This window comes from Silene latifolia, chromosome X (genome assembly GCF_048544455.1).
Source record: "Silene latifolia isolate original U9 population chromosome X, ASM4854445v1, whole genome shotgun sequence".
Taxonomy (NCBI): Eukaryota; Viridiplantae; Streptophyta; class Magnoliopsida; order Caryophyllales; family Caryophyllaceae; genus Silene; species Silene latifolia.
Window position 1 is genome coordinate 211,557,878 of NC_133537.1, and position 12,735 is coordinate 211,570,612.

Sequence of the window (12,735 nt, forward strand, 5' to 3'; positions counted from 1 at the left end):
AAACAATATAATAGTATTATAGAAAACAAAATATTATAACTACCGATAAAATTAATAATCACAAATATTACGGATAATCAGCTTGATCATTAAAGTCGATGAATACAAACAAATAGCACAAGATCAAGCAACCCCGAACAATAATATAATAATAGGATCGGTAGAATCAGGTTACCTTAAAATTTGCCCCGCCGTATAAGAAATAACAATCCGTAATCAAAAATAGTGAAAGGAGCGGAATACGGTTCAAGATACGTCGGTCAGGAAGAAAACCGTTATAAGTAGCGGTTGATCAAGGTGAAAATTGAGGCAGCATATGGTTAACAATGAATAACGAGGATATGATGAGAACTAAGAGGAGTTTAGATATTATTGTGCCTAATAAATATGGGTGGCACATGGATTCATGAAACAACAGGAGAAGGAAAGAGCAGAATAAATAAGATGGTAGGCTATTTTATAATAGGGTTAGGGAATGGAATAAAATAGTGTAAACGTAGTTTATCATGGACTACAAACACAACCTACTATATGACCCAACCAAAATAAGCAGTAAATATATATATTTGTTTTTTTCGAAAATAAATCACGAAAAGCGTATATACATAATGTAAAAATATCGGAGTATTACAATCTTCCCGTCTTAAAAGGAACTTCGTCCCCGAAGTTCGAATTTAGAAAAATCAAACCAGTTAAAAATTTAAGTGGTATTACATTCTACCCACCTTAAAAATAAAGTTTGCCCTCGAACTAAAAATTCAAAACAATTTGTGTCACAAAAAGTTTAGGAAGGGTTTTAAAAGTGAAAACAGCGGTGTCAAGATGTGACGATCTTAATACCTAACCAAGAAAGATCCCGCTCTAATACCAATTGTAACACCCCTGATTTTCGGCTAAATTAAAACTAACTTTTACATATAAAACGCTACCAAATACGAGAGATATTATAATTAATATACAAAGTTTTTCTTACAAAATGTCTCTTAAAATAAAATATACAAAAGTAACTTAAACTTTTACGAAACTTTAAATAAAATCTTCCCTTGAAATCAAATCCTTTTTGAACAGCAGCGGAAGTAACCTGAAATAAAACCTGAAGACATAAAGGAACTACCCCCATGACGAGTAGCCCAAAAGGGAGAAAACACGTCACCGGAAAGCCGAGTAATGTAGATAATACCTCAATAGAAACAAAATAATTTTTGGTCATGGCGTGGAAACACAGACACGTAAAAATAAAAATAAACAGAGAGAATAATAAAAACACTCCCCATTAACTAACCAGTACCTCAAACCTACTCGATTCTATTCCTCTAATACAACTCTTATTTCATTCCTTCATAATTAACTAAGTCTCTACTCATTATTCCGTCTCACTCATTACTCCATCCCATAAAATAATACTCCAAAAGTAACCCGGTATCGTATTCTCATCGTCGAACCTAAGGCCAGGACAAGGGGTGAGTGAACTGGCGGGATAAAACCGCGAAACAATATTTCCATCTCAATATCGATCTCAAACTCAAATAACTCAGTAACCATGGTCACACTGAACCGTAAACATAACTCGGCTCAAAGGCCCCATAACTCATAACTCAATACCAGTAACCAATTTCCATCTCAATTTCAATATCGATATTGTCAAATGATCCATTAAAGGAACTGCTCAACACTTAAATACAAGACTTTAAGCTACTCACCCGTGAGTCAATGTCAAAGGAAACGATAATAAAAACACGATACAATCTCAATAATCAACCTCACGCTTGACAACGAAGGCTTAACAATGAAAATAGCAAGTTCAATCCTCAATATCACTCACCACAATAATAAACGTGCACTTGTGCTTGACTAATTTTCTCATCATTCAGTATGCATAAACTAACTCATTCAAATCCATTGATCCTCGTTACAATCCACTATTCATAATGGAGTAAGTTTCTCACTTAACGAGCCGGTACCAATAGCATCTATTCCGAACCATCGCAAATTTAGTACCAGTATACCTATCTCGTACAACTCAATTACCTAAGTTTAAACCCTCGTAATTCAACCCATCTCACAAACAATATAATAGTATTATAGAAAACAAAATATTATAACTATCGATAAAATTAATAATCACAAATATTACAGATAATCAGCTTGATCATTAAAGTCGATGAATACAAACAAATAGCACAAGATCAAGCAACCCCGAACAATAATATAATAATAGGATCGGTAGAATCAGGTTACCTTAAAATTTGCCCCGCCGTATAAGAAATAACAATCCGTAATCAAAAATAGTGAAAGGAGCGGAATACGGTTCAAGATACGTCGGTCAGGAAGAAAACCGTTATAAGTAGCGGTTGATCAAGGTGAAAATTGAGGCAGCATATGGTTAACAATGAATAACGAGGATATGATGAGAACTAAGAGGAGTTTAGATATTATTGTGCCTAATAAATATGCGCGGCACATGGATTCATGAAACAACAGGAGAAGGAAAGAGCAGAATAAATAAAATGGTAGGCTATTTTATAATAGGGTTAGGGAATGGAATAAAATAGTGTAAACGTAGTTTGTCATGGACTACAAACACAACCTACTATATGACCCAACCAAAATAAGCAGTAAATATATATATTTGTTTTTTTCGAAAATAAATCACGAAAAGCGTATATACATAATGTAAAAATATCGGAGTATTACAATCTTCCCGCCTTAAAAGGAACTTCGTCCCCGAAGTTCGAATTTAGAAAAATCAAACAAGTTAAAAATTTAAGTGGTATTACATTCTACCCACCTTAAAAATAAAGTTTGCCCTCGAACTAAAAATTCAAAACAATTTGTGTCACAAAAAGATTAGGAAGGGTTTTAAAAGTGAAAACAGCGGTGTCGAGATGTGACGATCTTAATACCTAACCAAGAAAGATCCCGCTCTGATACCAATTGTAACACCCCTGATTTTCGGCTAAATTAAAACTAACTTTTACATATAAAACGCGCCGAAATACAGAGATATTATAATTAATATACAAAGTTTTTCTTACAAAATGTCTCTTAAAATAAAATATACAAAAGTAACTTAAACTTTTACGAAACTTTAAATAAAATCTTCACTTGAAATCAAATCCTTATTGAACAGCAGCGGAAGTAACCTGAAATAAAACCTGAAGACATAAAGGAACTACCCCCATGACGAGTAGCCCAAAAGGGAGAAAACACGTCAGCCGGAAAGCTGAGTAACAGATAATACCTCAATAGAAGCAAAATAATTTTTGGTCATGGCGTGGAAACACAGACACGTAAAAATAAAAATAAACAGAGAGAATAATAAAAACACTCCCCATTAACTAACCAGTACCTCAAACCTACTCGATTCTATTCCTCTAATACAACTCTTATTTCATTCCTTCATAATTAACTAAGTCTCTACTCATTATTCCGTCTCACTCATTACTCCATCCCATAAAATAATACTCCAAAAGTAACCCGATCGTATTCTCATCGTCGAACCTAAGGCCGGGACAAAGGGTGAGTGAACTGGCGGGATAAAACCGCGAAACAATATTTCCATCTCAATATCGATCTCAAACTCAAATAACTCAGTAACCATGGTCACACTGAACCGTAAACATAACTCGGCTCAAAGGCCCCATAACTCATAACTCAATACCAGTAACCAATTTCCATCTCAATTTCAATATCGATATTGTCAAATGATCCATTAAAGGAACTGCTCAACACTTAAATACAAGACTTTAAGCTACTCACCCGTGAGTCAATGTCAAAGGAAACGATAATAAAAACACGATACAATCTCAATAATCAACCTCACGCTTGACAACGAAGGCTTAACAATGAAAATAGCAAGTTCAATCCTCAATATCACTCACCACAATAATAAACGTGCACTTGTGCTTGACTAATTTTCTCATCATTCAGTATGCATAAACTAACTCATTCAAATCCATTGATCCTCGTTACAATCCACTATTCATAATGGAGTAAGTTTCTCACTTAACGAGCCGGTACCTATAGCATCTATTCCGAACCATCGCAAATTTAGTACCAAAGATACCTATCTCGTACAACTCAATTACCTAAGTTTAAACCCTCGTAATTCAACCCATCTCACAAACAATATAATAGTATTATAGAAAACAAAATATTATAACTACCGATAAAATTAATAATCACAAATATTACAGATAATCAGCTTGATCATTAAAGTCGATGAATACAAACAAATAGCACAAGATCAAGCAACCCCGAACAATAATATAATAATAGGATCGGTAGAATCAGGTTACCTTAAAATTTGCCCCGCCGTATAAGAAATAACAATCCGTAATCAAAAATAGTGAAAGGAGCGGAATACGGTTCAAGATACGTCGGTCAGGAAGAAAACCGTTATAAGTAGCGGTTGATCAAGGTGAAAATTGAGGCAGCATATGGTTAACAATGAATAACGAGGATATGATGAGAACTAAGAGGAGTTTAGATATTATTGTGCCTAATAAATATGGGCGGCACATGGATTCATGAAACAACAAGAGAAGGAAAGAGCAGAATAAATAAGATGGTAGGCTATTTTATAATAGGGTTAGGGAATGGAATAAAATAGTGTAAACGTAGTTTGTCATGGATTACAAACACAACCTACTATATGACCCAACCAAAATAAGCAGTAAATATATATATTTGTTTTTTTCGAAAATAAATCACGAAAAGCGTATATACATAATGTAAAAATATCGGAGTATTACAATCTTCCCGCCTTAAAAGGAACTTCGTCCCCGAAGTTCGAATTTAGAAAAATCAAATCAGTTAAAAATTTAAGTGGTATAACATTCTACCCACCTTAAAAATAAAGTTTGCCCTCGAACTAAAAATTCAAAACAATTTGTGTCACAAAAAGTTTAGGAAGAGTTTTAAAAGTGAAAACAGCGGTGTCAAGATGTGACGATCTTAATACCTAACCAAGAAAGATCCCGCTCTGATACCAATTGTAACACCCCTGATTTTCGGCTAAATTAAAACTAACTTTTACATATAAAACGCGCCGAAATACAGAGATATTATAATTAATATACAAAGTTTTTCTTACAAAATGTCTCTTAAAATAAAATATACAAAAGTAACTTAAACTTTTACGAAACTTTAAATAAAATCTTCACTTGAAATCAAATCCTTTTTGAACAGCAGCGGAAGTAACCTGAAATAAAACCTGAAGACATAAAGGAACTACCCCCATGACGAGTAGCCCAAAAGGGAGAAAACACGTCAGCCGGAAAGCTGAGTAACAGATAATACCTCAATAGAAGCAAAATAATTTTTGGTCATGGCGTGGAAACACAGACACGTAAAAATAAAAATAAACAGAGAGAATAATAAAAACACTCCCCATTAACTAACCAGTACCTCAAACCTACTCGATTCTATTCCTCTAATACAACTCTTATTTCATTCCTTCATAATTAACTAAGTTTCTACTCATTATTCCGTCTCACTCATTACTCCATCCCATAAAATAATACTTCAAAAGTAACCCGGTATCGTATTCTCATCGTCGAACCTAAGGCCAGGACAAGGGGTGAGTGAATCAAGGGATAAAATCTGCAAACAATATTTCCATCTCAATATCGATCTCAAACTCAAATAACTCAAGAACCATGGTCACACTGAACCGTAAACATAACTCGGCTCAAAGGCCCCATAACTCATAACTCAATACCAGTAACCAATTTCCATCTCAATTTCAATATCGATATTGTCAAATGATCCATTAAAGGAACTGCTCAACACTTAAATACAAGACTTTAAGCTACTCACCCGTGAGTCAATGTCAAAGGAAACGATAATAAAAACACGATACAATCTCAATAATCAACCTCACGCTTGACAACGAAGGCTTAACAATGAAAATAGCAAGTTCAATCCTCAATATCACTCACCACAATAATAAACGTGCACTTGTGCTTGACTAATTTTCTCATCATTCAGTATGCATAAACTAACTCATTCAAATCCATTGATCCTCTTTACAATCCACTATTCATAATGGAGTAAGTTTCTCACTTAACGAGCCGGTACCAATAGCATCTATTCCGAACCATCGCAAATTTAGTACCAGTATACCTATCTCGTACAACTCAATTACCTAAGTTTAAACCCTCGTAATTCAACCCATCTCACAAACAATATAATAGTATTATAGAAAACAAAATATTATAACTACCGATAAAATTAATAATCACAAATATTACAGATAATCAGCTTGATCATTAAAGTCGATGAATACAAACAAATAGCACAAGATCAAGCAACCCCGAACAATTATATAATAATAGGATCGGTAGAATCAGGTTACCTTAAAATTTGCCCCGCCGTATAAGAAATAACAATCCGTAATAAAAAATAGTGAAAGGAGCGGAATACAGTTCAAGATAAGTCGGTCAGGAAGAAAACCGTTATAAGTAGCGGTTGATCAAGGTGAAAATTGAGGCAGCATATGGTTAACAATGAATAACGAGGATATGATGAGAACTAAGAGGAGTTTAGATATTATTGTGCCTAATAAATATGGGCGGCACATGGATTCATGAAACAACAGGAGAAGGAAAGAGCAGAATAAATAAGATGGTAGGCTATTTTATAATAGGGTTAGGGAATGGAATAAAATAGTGTAAACGTAGTTTATCATGGACTACAAACACAACCTACTATATGACCCAACCAAAATAAGTAGTAAATATATATATTTGTTTTTTTCGAAAATAAATCACGAAAAGCGTATATACATAATGTAAAAATATCGGAGTATTACATCCTAGCACCATTGAGGACTCACACCTTGGTACTTTTTGAGGTGTTCTCATTTTATTGTTCCCACTTTCAAAATCCAAAACGACAAATTAGTTTCATGCATTACATAGTGTGTGCATGAACTACACCCATCCTTGGACATTAACAATAGTGTCTAACTCGGTTTGGGAAAGTTAATGCATACACAACGGGAGGTAATCTAAATTATCTTCTCCGTCATAAACAAAAACCATGCATCATGTAGTGTAGACTAGTGTAGATTGCATTTAGTGTAGAATTCATGCATCATGTTTGCATAATTTCCCATCATTTTGGCCATTGAGGACAATGCCCATATTAGTGTGGGGATGGGGAATTCTAACTTAACTTTTATTCAAAAATCCAAAAAAATTGAAAAATTTCGAAAAACCATAAAAATTTGAAAATTGAAAAACCCAAAAACATGTTTATTTCCTTTTGTAGTGTAGTTATATTGTATATATTGTATATATTGTGTTTGTCCTATCCTTGTTCACATTGATTGACTACGCCACATCCGAGACATGAGGATCATGAAGACCGCATGGTATGATCTTTCCAATCTCCTTTTTCCTCTTTATGTTAATTACTATATGGCTTTATTTTAATTGATGCGGTATAACAATGTGAATTTAGGACTTGCATTTAGTTTATATGTCATATTAGTTGATAGAATCACTTGCATTAGGATGAATATATTAGTTGCATCATTGCATGTAGTTGCATTTAGATAAAATATTTTGAAAAGTGCCTAATTGAGAACTTTGACAAGAGCAACTAAGCCATTATAAATACTTTTTCAACTTAAGACTTTGCCTACTAGAATGGTTGTAAAACACCCTAGATAGTGTCATACTAGTGTCTTTTGACCCATGACCCAAAGCCTAGTCAAGGGTTTGCATGTGAGTCACCTATCCAACCCCGTGATGCGATGTGGACTTGGTTAACTTATCTAGGTGACCTTGATTGACCTTGTGGTAAGGCAACCCAAAAATATTTTCTATCAATAAGCTTGAAGTGCTCATTTCAAAGAATTTTGTCATGTGGAAGTAATTTAATGCCAAGGAAACCTCAAATGTTATGAAATGTTGAAATGTTGAGAAATTTAATTGTTTTGATGGAGGCGTACCACTTCGATGTGCTTTGGAGCGGGATCCATTGAATTGGGCCCCCACACGGTTGTGAATTCGGCCGCCCATAGACAGAGTGACTATCACCCCGAAAAGCTATTGTCTAGAGGTTAACCGGTTGCCTAATAAGCGATTGGAGAAAGCAAAGGACACTAGCCCGGAAGGGACAAACCCCATCTTAAATTTTTTGAAATGTGAAAGTTAAATGAGGTCAAATTTTGAATACTAGTCATATCCACCCGTTGTGTATAAAGATTTGAGCATTTCATTCCCAAAAAGCCTTTTTGTCAAGCCACTTCGTCGAGCTTGGGACGATCCATGACCTTTACTTTTGTAGAGAATTCGAGACTTGTCATGTCATATGCTACTAGCATCATAGGGATCATCATTCCACCACCATCCGATCGCTCTTGACGAAAGCATTTGGAAATTGAGGACGAAAGTAGTCTAGTTTAACACTATTTGGAGGTGATTTAGTGCCATCCTCTTAGGCTTAGTAATTTGTTGAACTAGTATTTGTGAAGGATTACATGCTCTTAAATTTGCTCTCTTTTAGTTGCCTCCGCCACTTGATGAGGAAGTGGCTATTCCTTTTGTAGATGCATCCATTATTTGATTTTGTGTGCTTAATATTTGAATGTGTCGCCATTTTGGCAAGACTCACCTTGCCTTGCAAGAAGGCATCCTACCTCATGGTTGTCTTTTTGTGAGTTGAAGGGGCGGAGTGAGACCCGCTAATTGTCTCATATCGGCTATGTTATTAGGTTAGTTTAAATAATGGTCCTAGTCTTTGTCACCTCTTTACTCGGGACGAGCAAAGGTTCGGTTTGGGGATATTTGATGTGACCATAATTTGCGCATATTTAGCCCCCGAATTAGCCTTGTTCCCATGCTTTTTAGTGCATATTTGGGTCATTTATTGTCTTTAGTTCTTTGTTTTGCATATTCTTGAGATTTTGATCCCTCGGTAGGAAAGGAGTGCAAATCTTGCATTTTCATGGCAAAACGAGACTAAATTGATCGAATCCAATGACCAAGCATCAAGAAGAGACAAGATTAGAAGGCCTTTGTACATATTATAGTAGATGAGCAATGTTGAGAAAGGATCCTTAAGTCCCCAAGGAAATCCCAAAGGAATTTATGAAGAAAAGGGAAGAAAAGAAGAAGAAATGTTGCTGAGGTACAATCCGTGCGGATTGTCCCCAATCCGCCCGTCCTCCACAAGCACAATCCGTGCGTTTTCCTCCAAAGACGCGCGGGTTAGCAGCCACCACAATCCGCTCGGATTCCTCCAAATATGCCCGTGTTCCACCACCAGAATCCGCCCGTCCCGACTCCAAAACGCACGGATTCCTGTACAGCGCAATTTCGTCTTCTCCAAGCTACAAAGAAAGAAGCCCTTCCTTCGAAAAATACCGGCTCCTCCCTACTCAATCTAAAAAGTGTAATTACTAGTTTAGCCCTTAGTTAACCCTAATGCATCCCCCTAATTTCCACTATAAATACCTCATTAGTCTAATTAGAAGAGCATGTTCTTCTTATCAATAATTAGAGTAGTTAATATCAATCAAATCTCTCTTTAGTATTGTAATCAACAATTAATCAAGTTCTAATACAAGTTTTATTTCTTTAATCTCTCTTTTGTTCATCCTTTATTTTGGGTAATTGAAGATTATTTGGGTTATTATTGGGAGATTTACAACCTCTCAATCAAGCATCAAGTACTTCTTTTATCTTTGCTTTATTATTGGAATCATTAGTAGGTATAATTCTCTTAATCCCTCTTTAATTATTGTTAATTACTTTCATTTATTCATCATGTTTCCTTTTGTTGGTATGATTGACAACCTTGCTAGCATGATCAACATGATAATGAGTGAGTAGTCTCTTAGCTAGGGTTAATGGGTGATTAGGGGAAACCAACATGGGGAATGATTCATGCTTAAATTAATATGCTTTCATGGTTTATTTGCTTGCTCGTTATGATCTCAACTCATGCACATGTTATGTTTGATGAAATGCTAAGCCTATGAATCCTTGCATTTACTACCATCTCCTATTTTTTCAATGAGACTTGTAAGACATAAACCAACTCGAGTCTCATTAGACCATGCATGTTGTTGAGTAGGGAAGACTAAGTCGACTTGTAGGTATTGTACAATCTAATCGATTCGGCTCCGGGACCCAAACTTTCCTAGGATTGTAAGATATAACCCAACTCAATCCATCACAACATTAATTGCTTGCTTATAATTTGAGAACATGTTTGTATGATCAATTCCCATAAATCCCCTATGACCCCATGACACCCTAATGCTTTTTTATCAATTGTTTACAACCCTTTCAATTCATCTTTCTTGTTTATTTCCATTGCTATTTAGTTTAGTGACCTTCTACATCAACCCAAATTGTGACACCCTAAGACACCACTAGTTTCAATAGAAATCTCATCTCAATTCCCGTCCCTTGGGATCCGACCTTTACTTGCCTCTTTACTAATTGTAGAGTTGTTTGTGAAGCTATAAATTGTGTTTTGATTCGGACGTGACCCAACGACCACATCCATTTAATTGTGAACACGAAACGGACCGATCAGCATCATATAGTGTACTATAGTTTGCATCACTTGTTTATATGTCCTATAGTTTGCATTTAGTGTAAAAATCATGCATTCTCATATAGCTTGCATAATTTTCTATCGTATTGGTCATTGAGGAAAATGCCCATACTAGTGTTGGGATGGGAAATTCTAACATGACTTTTTAAAACAAAAATGATAAAAATTGAAAAAGTTTGAAAAATACAAAAACATGTCTTTTTGTTTCGAAAGCATAAAAACCATAAAAATTTGAAACATTGAAAAACCCAAAAACATGTTCGTTTCCTTTATAGTGTAGTCTTGTATATATATTGTGTTTGTCTATCCTTTTTCACATTAATCGACTATGCCACATCCGAGACATGAGGATATTGAAGACCACATGGTATGATCTTTCCAATCTCCTTTTTCGTTATTATGTTGATGACTATGTGGCTTTATTTTGATTGATGCGGTATAAACAATGATTGCATTTAGATTATTTGGCATACTAGTTAGTAGAAGCATGTGCATTAGGTTGTATAAATGTTAGTTGTATCGTGGCATATAGTTGCATTTAGGAGAAATTTTGTGAAAGCATCTATTTGGGAAATTTGACAAGTGTATATAAAGCCCTTGTTGATACTTTTTCTTCTTGAGACTTTGCTTGTTAGAATACTTGTAAAACACCCTAGGATGTGTCATGCTTGTATCCTTTGACCCATGGATTAAGGCCTAGTCAAGTGTACATTTTGGTGTGATAACTCCTTGGATACCGTTTATTCCAAGGTGACCCTTGAAACCATACAATCATCTTCCATATTCTACCACATTTTGTCACCAAAAAGGGAATGGGCACAAAAATTGTTCAAAATTTGAGTTTAAAAATTGAAATGAAAAGTCAAAAAGTTTGCAATTGTATCAAAAGAAAAGAGGAGTAACAAAAATGAAATCTCCTATGATTCAAATATAAGCACCCTCACTATAAATGGGGTAGCTTTGAAAATGGTCAAAAGAAAATGCAAGAAAAAGTTGAAATTGTCAAGTGTTGAAATGCCAAACATCAAAAGAAATAGCAAAAAGAAATTGTTCTCAAATGTCAAATGCCACAAAAAATTGGGGGGAAAAACAACAACAAAAGAAAACTCCCATATGAAACTCAAATACAAATGATCCCTTTATCCATCGAATCCCCTTTTGTGCATGGTAGAGAGGGGACGACCCTTCTTCTTGCCTACGCAAGAAGAGGAATTCCGCGATCCTCCAGTGTTTCTAACACCATAGGGAGTCTACCCTTGACGAAAGCATTTAACGATTGAGGATAAAGGTACCCTAGCTTGACACAACTTGGAGGTGATTTATTGGTATCCTTCTAGGCATAGTAGCTTGAAGAAACCATATCTGTGATGGAGTGTGTACCCTTAGATCGCTTCCCTTGTAGATATTTTCCGCCACTTAGATGAGGAAAGTGGCTATTTGTTTTTTTGGATGCATCCATTACATGCTTTTGTGTGCTTAATGCTTGGATGTGTCGCCATTTTGGCAAGAACCTTGCCTTGCAAGAAGGCATCCTACCTCATTGTTGTCTTGTTGCGAGTTGAAGGGGCGGAGTGAGACCCGCCAATTATCTCACATCGGCTATATTAGTAGGTTAGTTTAAATAAGGGTCCTAGTTTTTGTCACCTCTTTTCTCGGGACAAGCAAAGGCTAGGTTTTGGGATGTTTGATGTGACTCATATTTGAGCACATTTAGGCCCCGAATTAACCTCGTTCCTATGCTTTATAGTGCATAATTGGGTCATTTACTATCTTTAGTTTCCTATTTTGCATATTCTTTGAGGTTTTGTCTCTATGGTAAGAAATGAGTGCTAACCTTGCATCTACATGGCGAAATGGAGCTAAATTAATCGCATCTAATGGCCAAGCATCATAGAGAAGATGATACTAGAAGGCCTAGGTAGATAATAAAGTGAAATGGGCAATGACGATAGGATCCTTGTATCCCCGAAATGATACTCGCGGATTATAAAGGAAGAAAACAAGAGAAGCAGTCTGCCGCGGAATCCGAGCGGATCACAGACGATCCGAGCGTCTTCCTTCACCACCATCCGAGCGTCCCGCAGCCAAGACGCTCGTCTTGCATCCATAGGATCCGAGCGTCTCCCAGACAACCCGCTCGGATCACAGCCCAGAGAG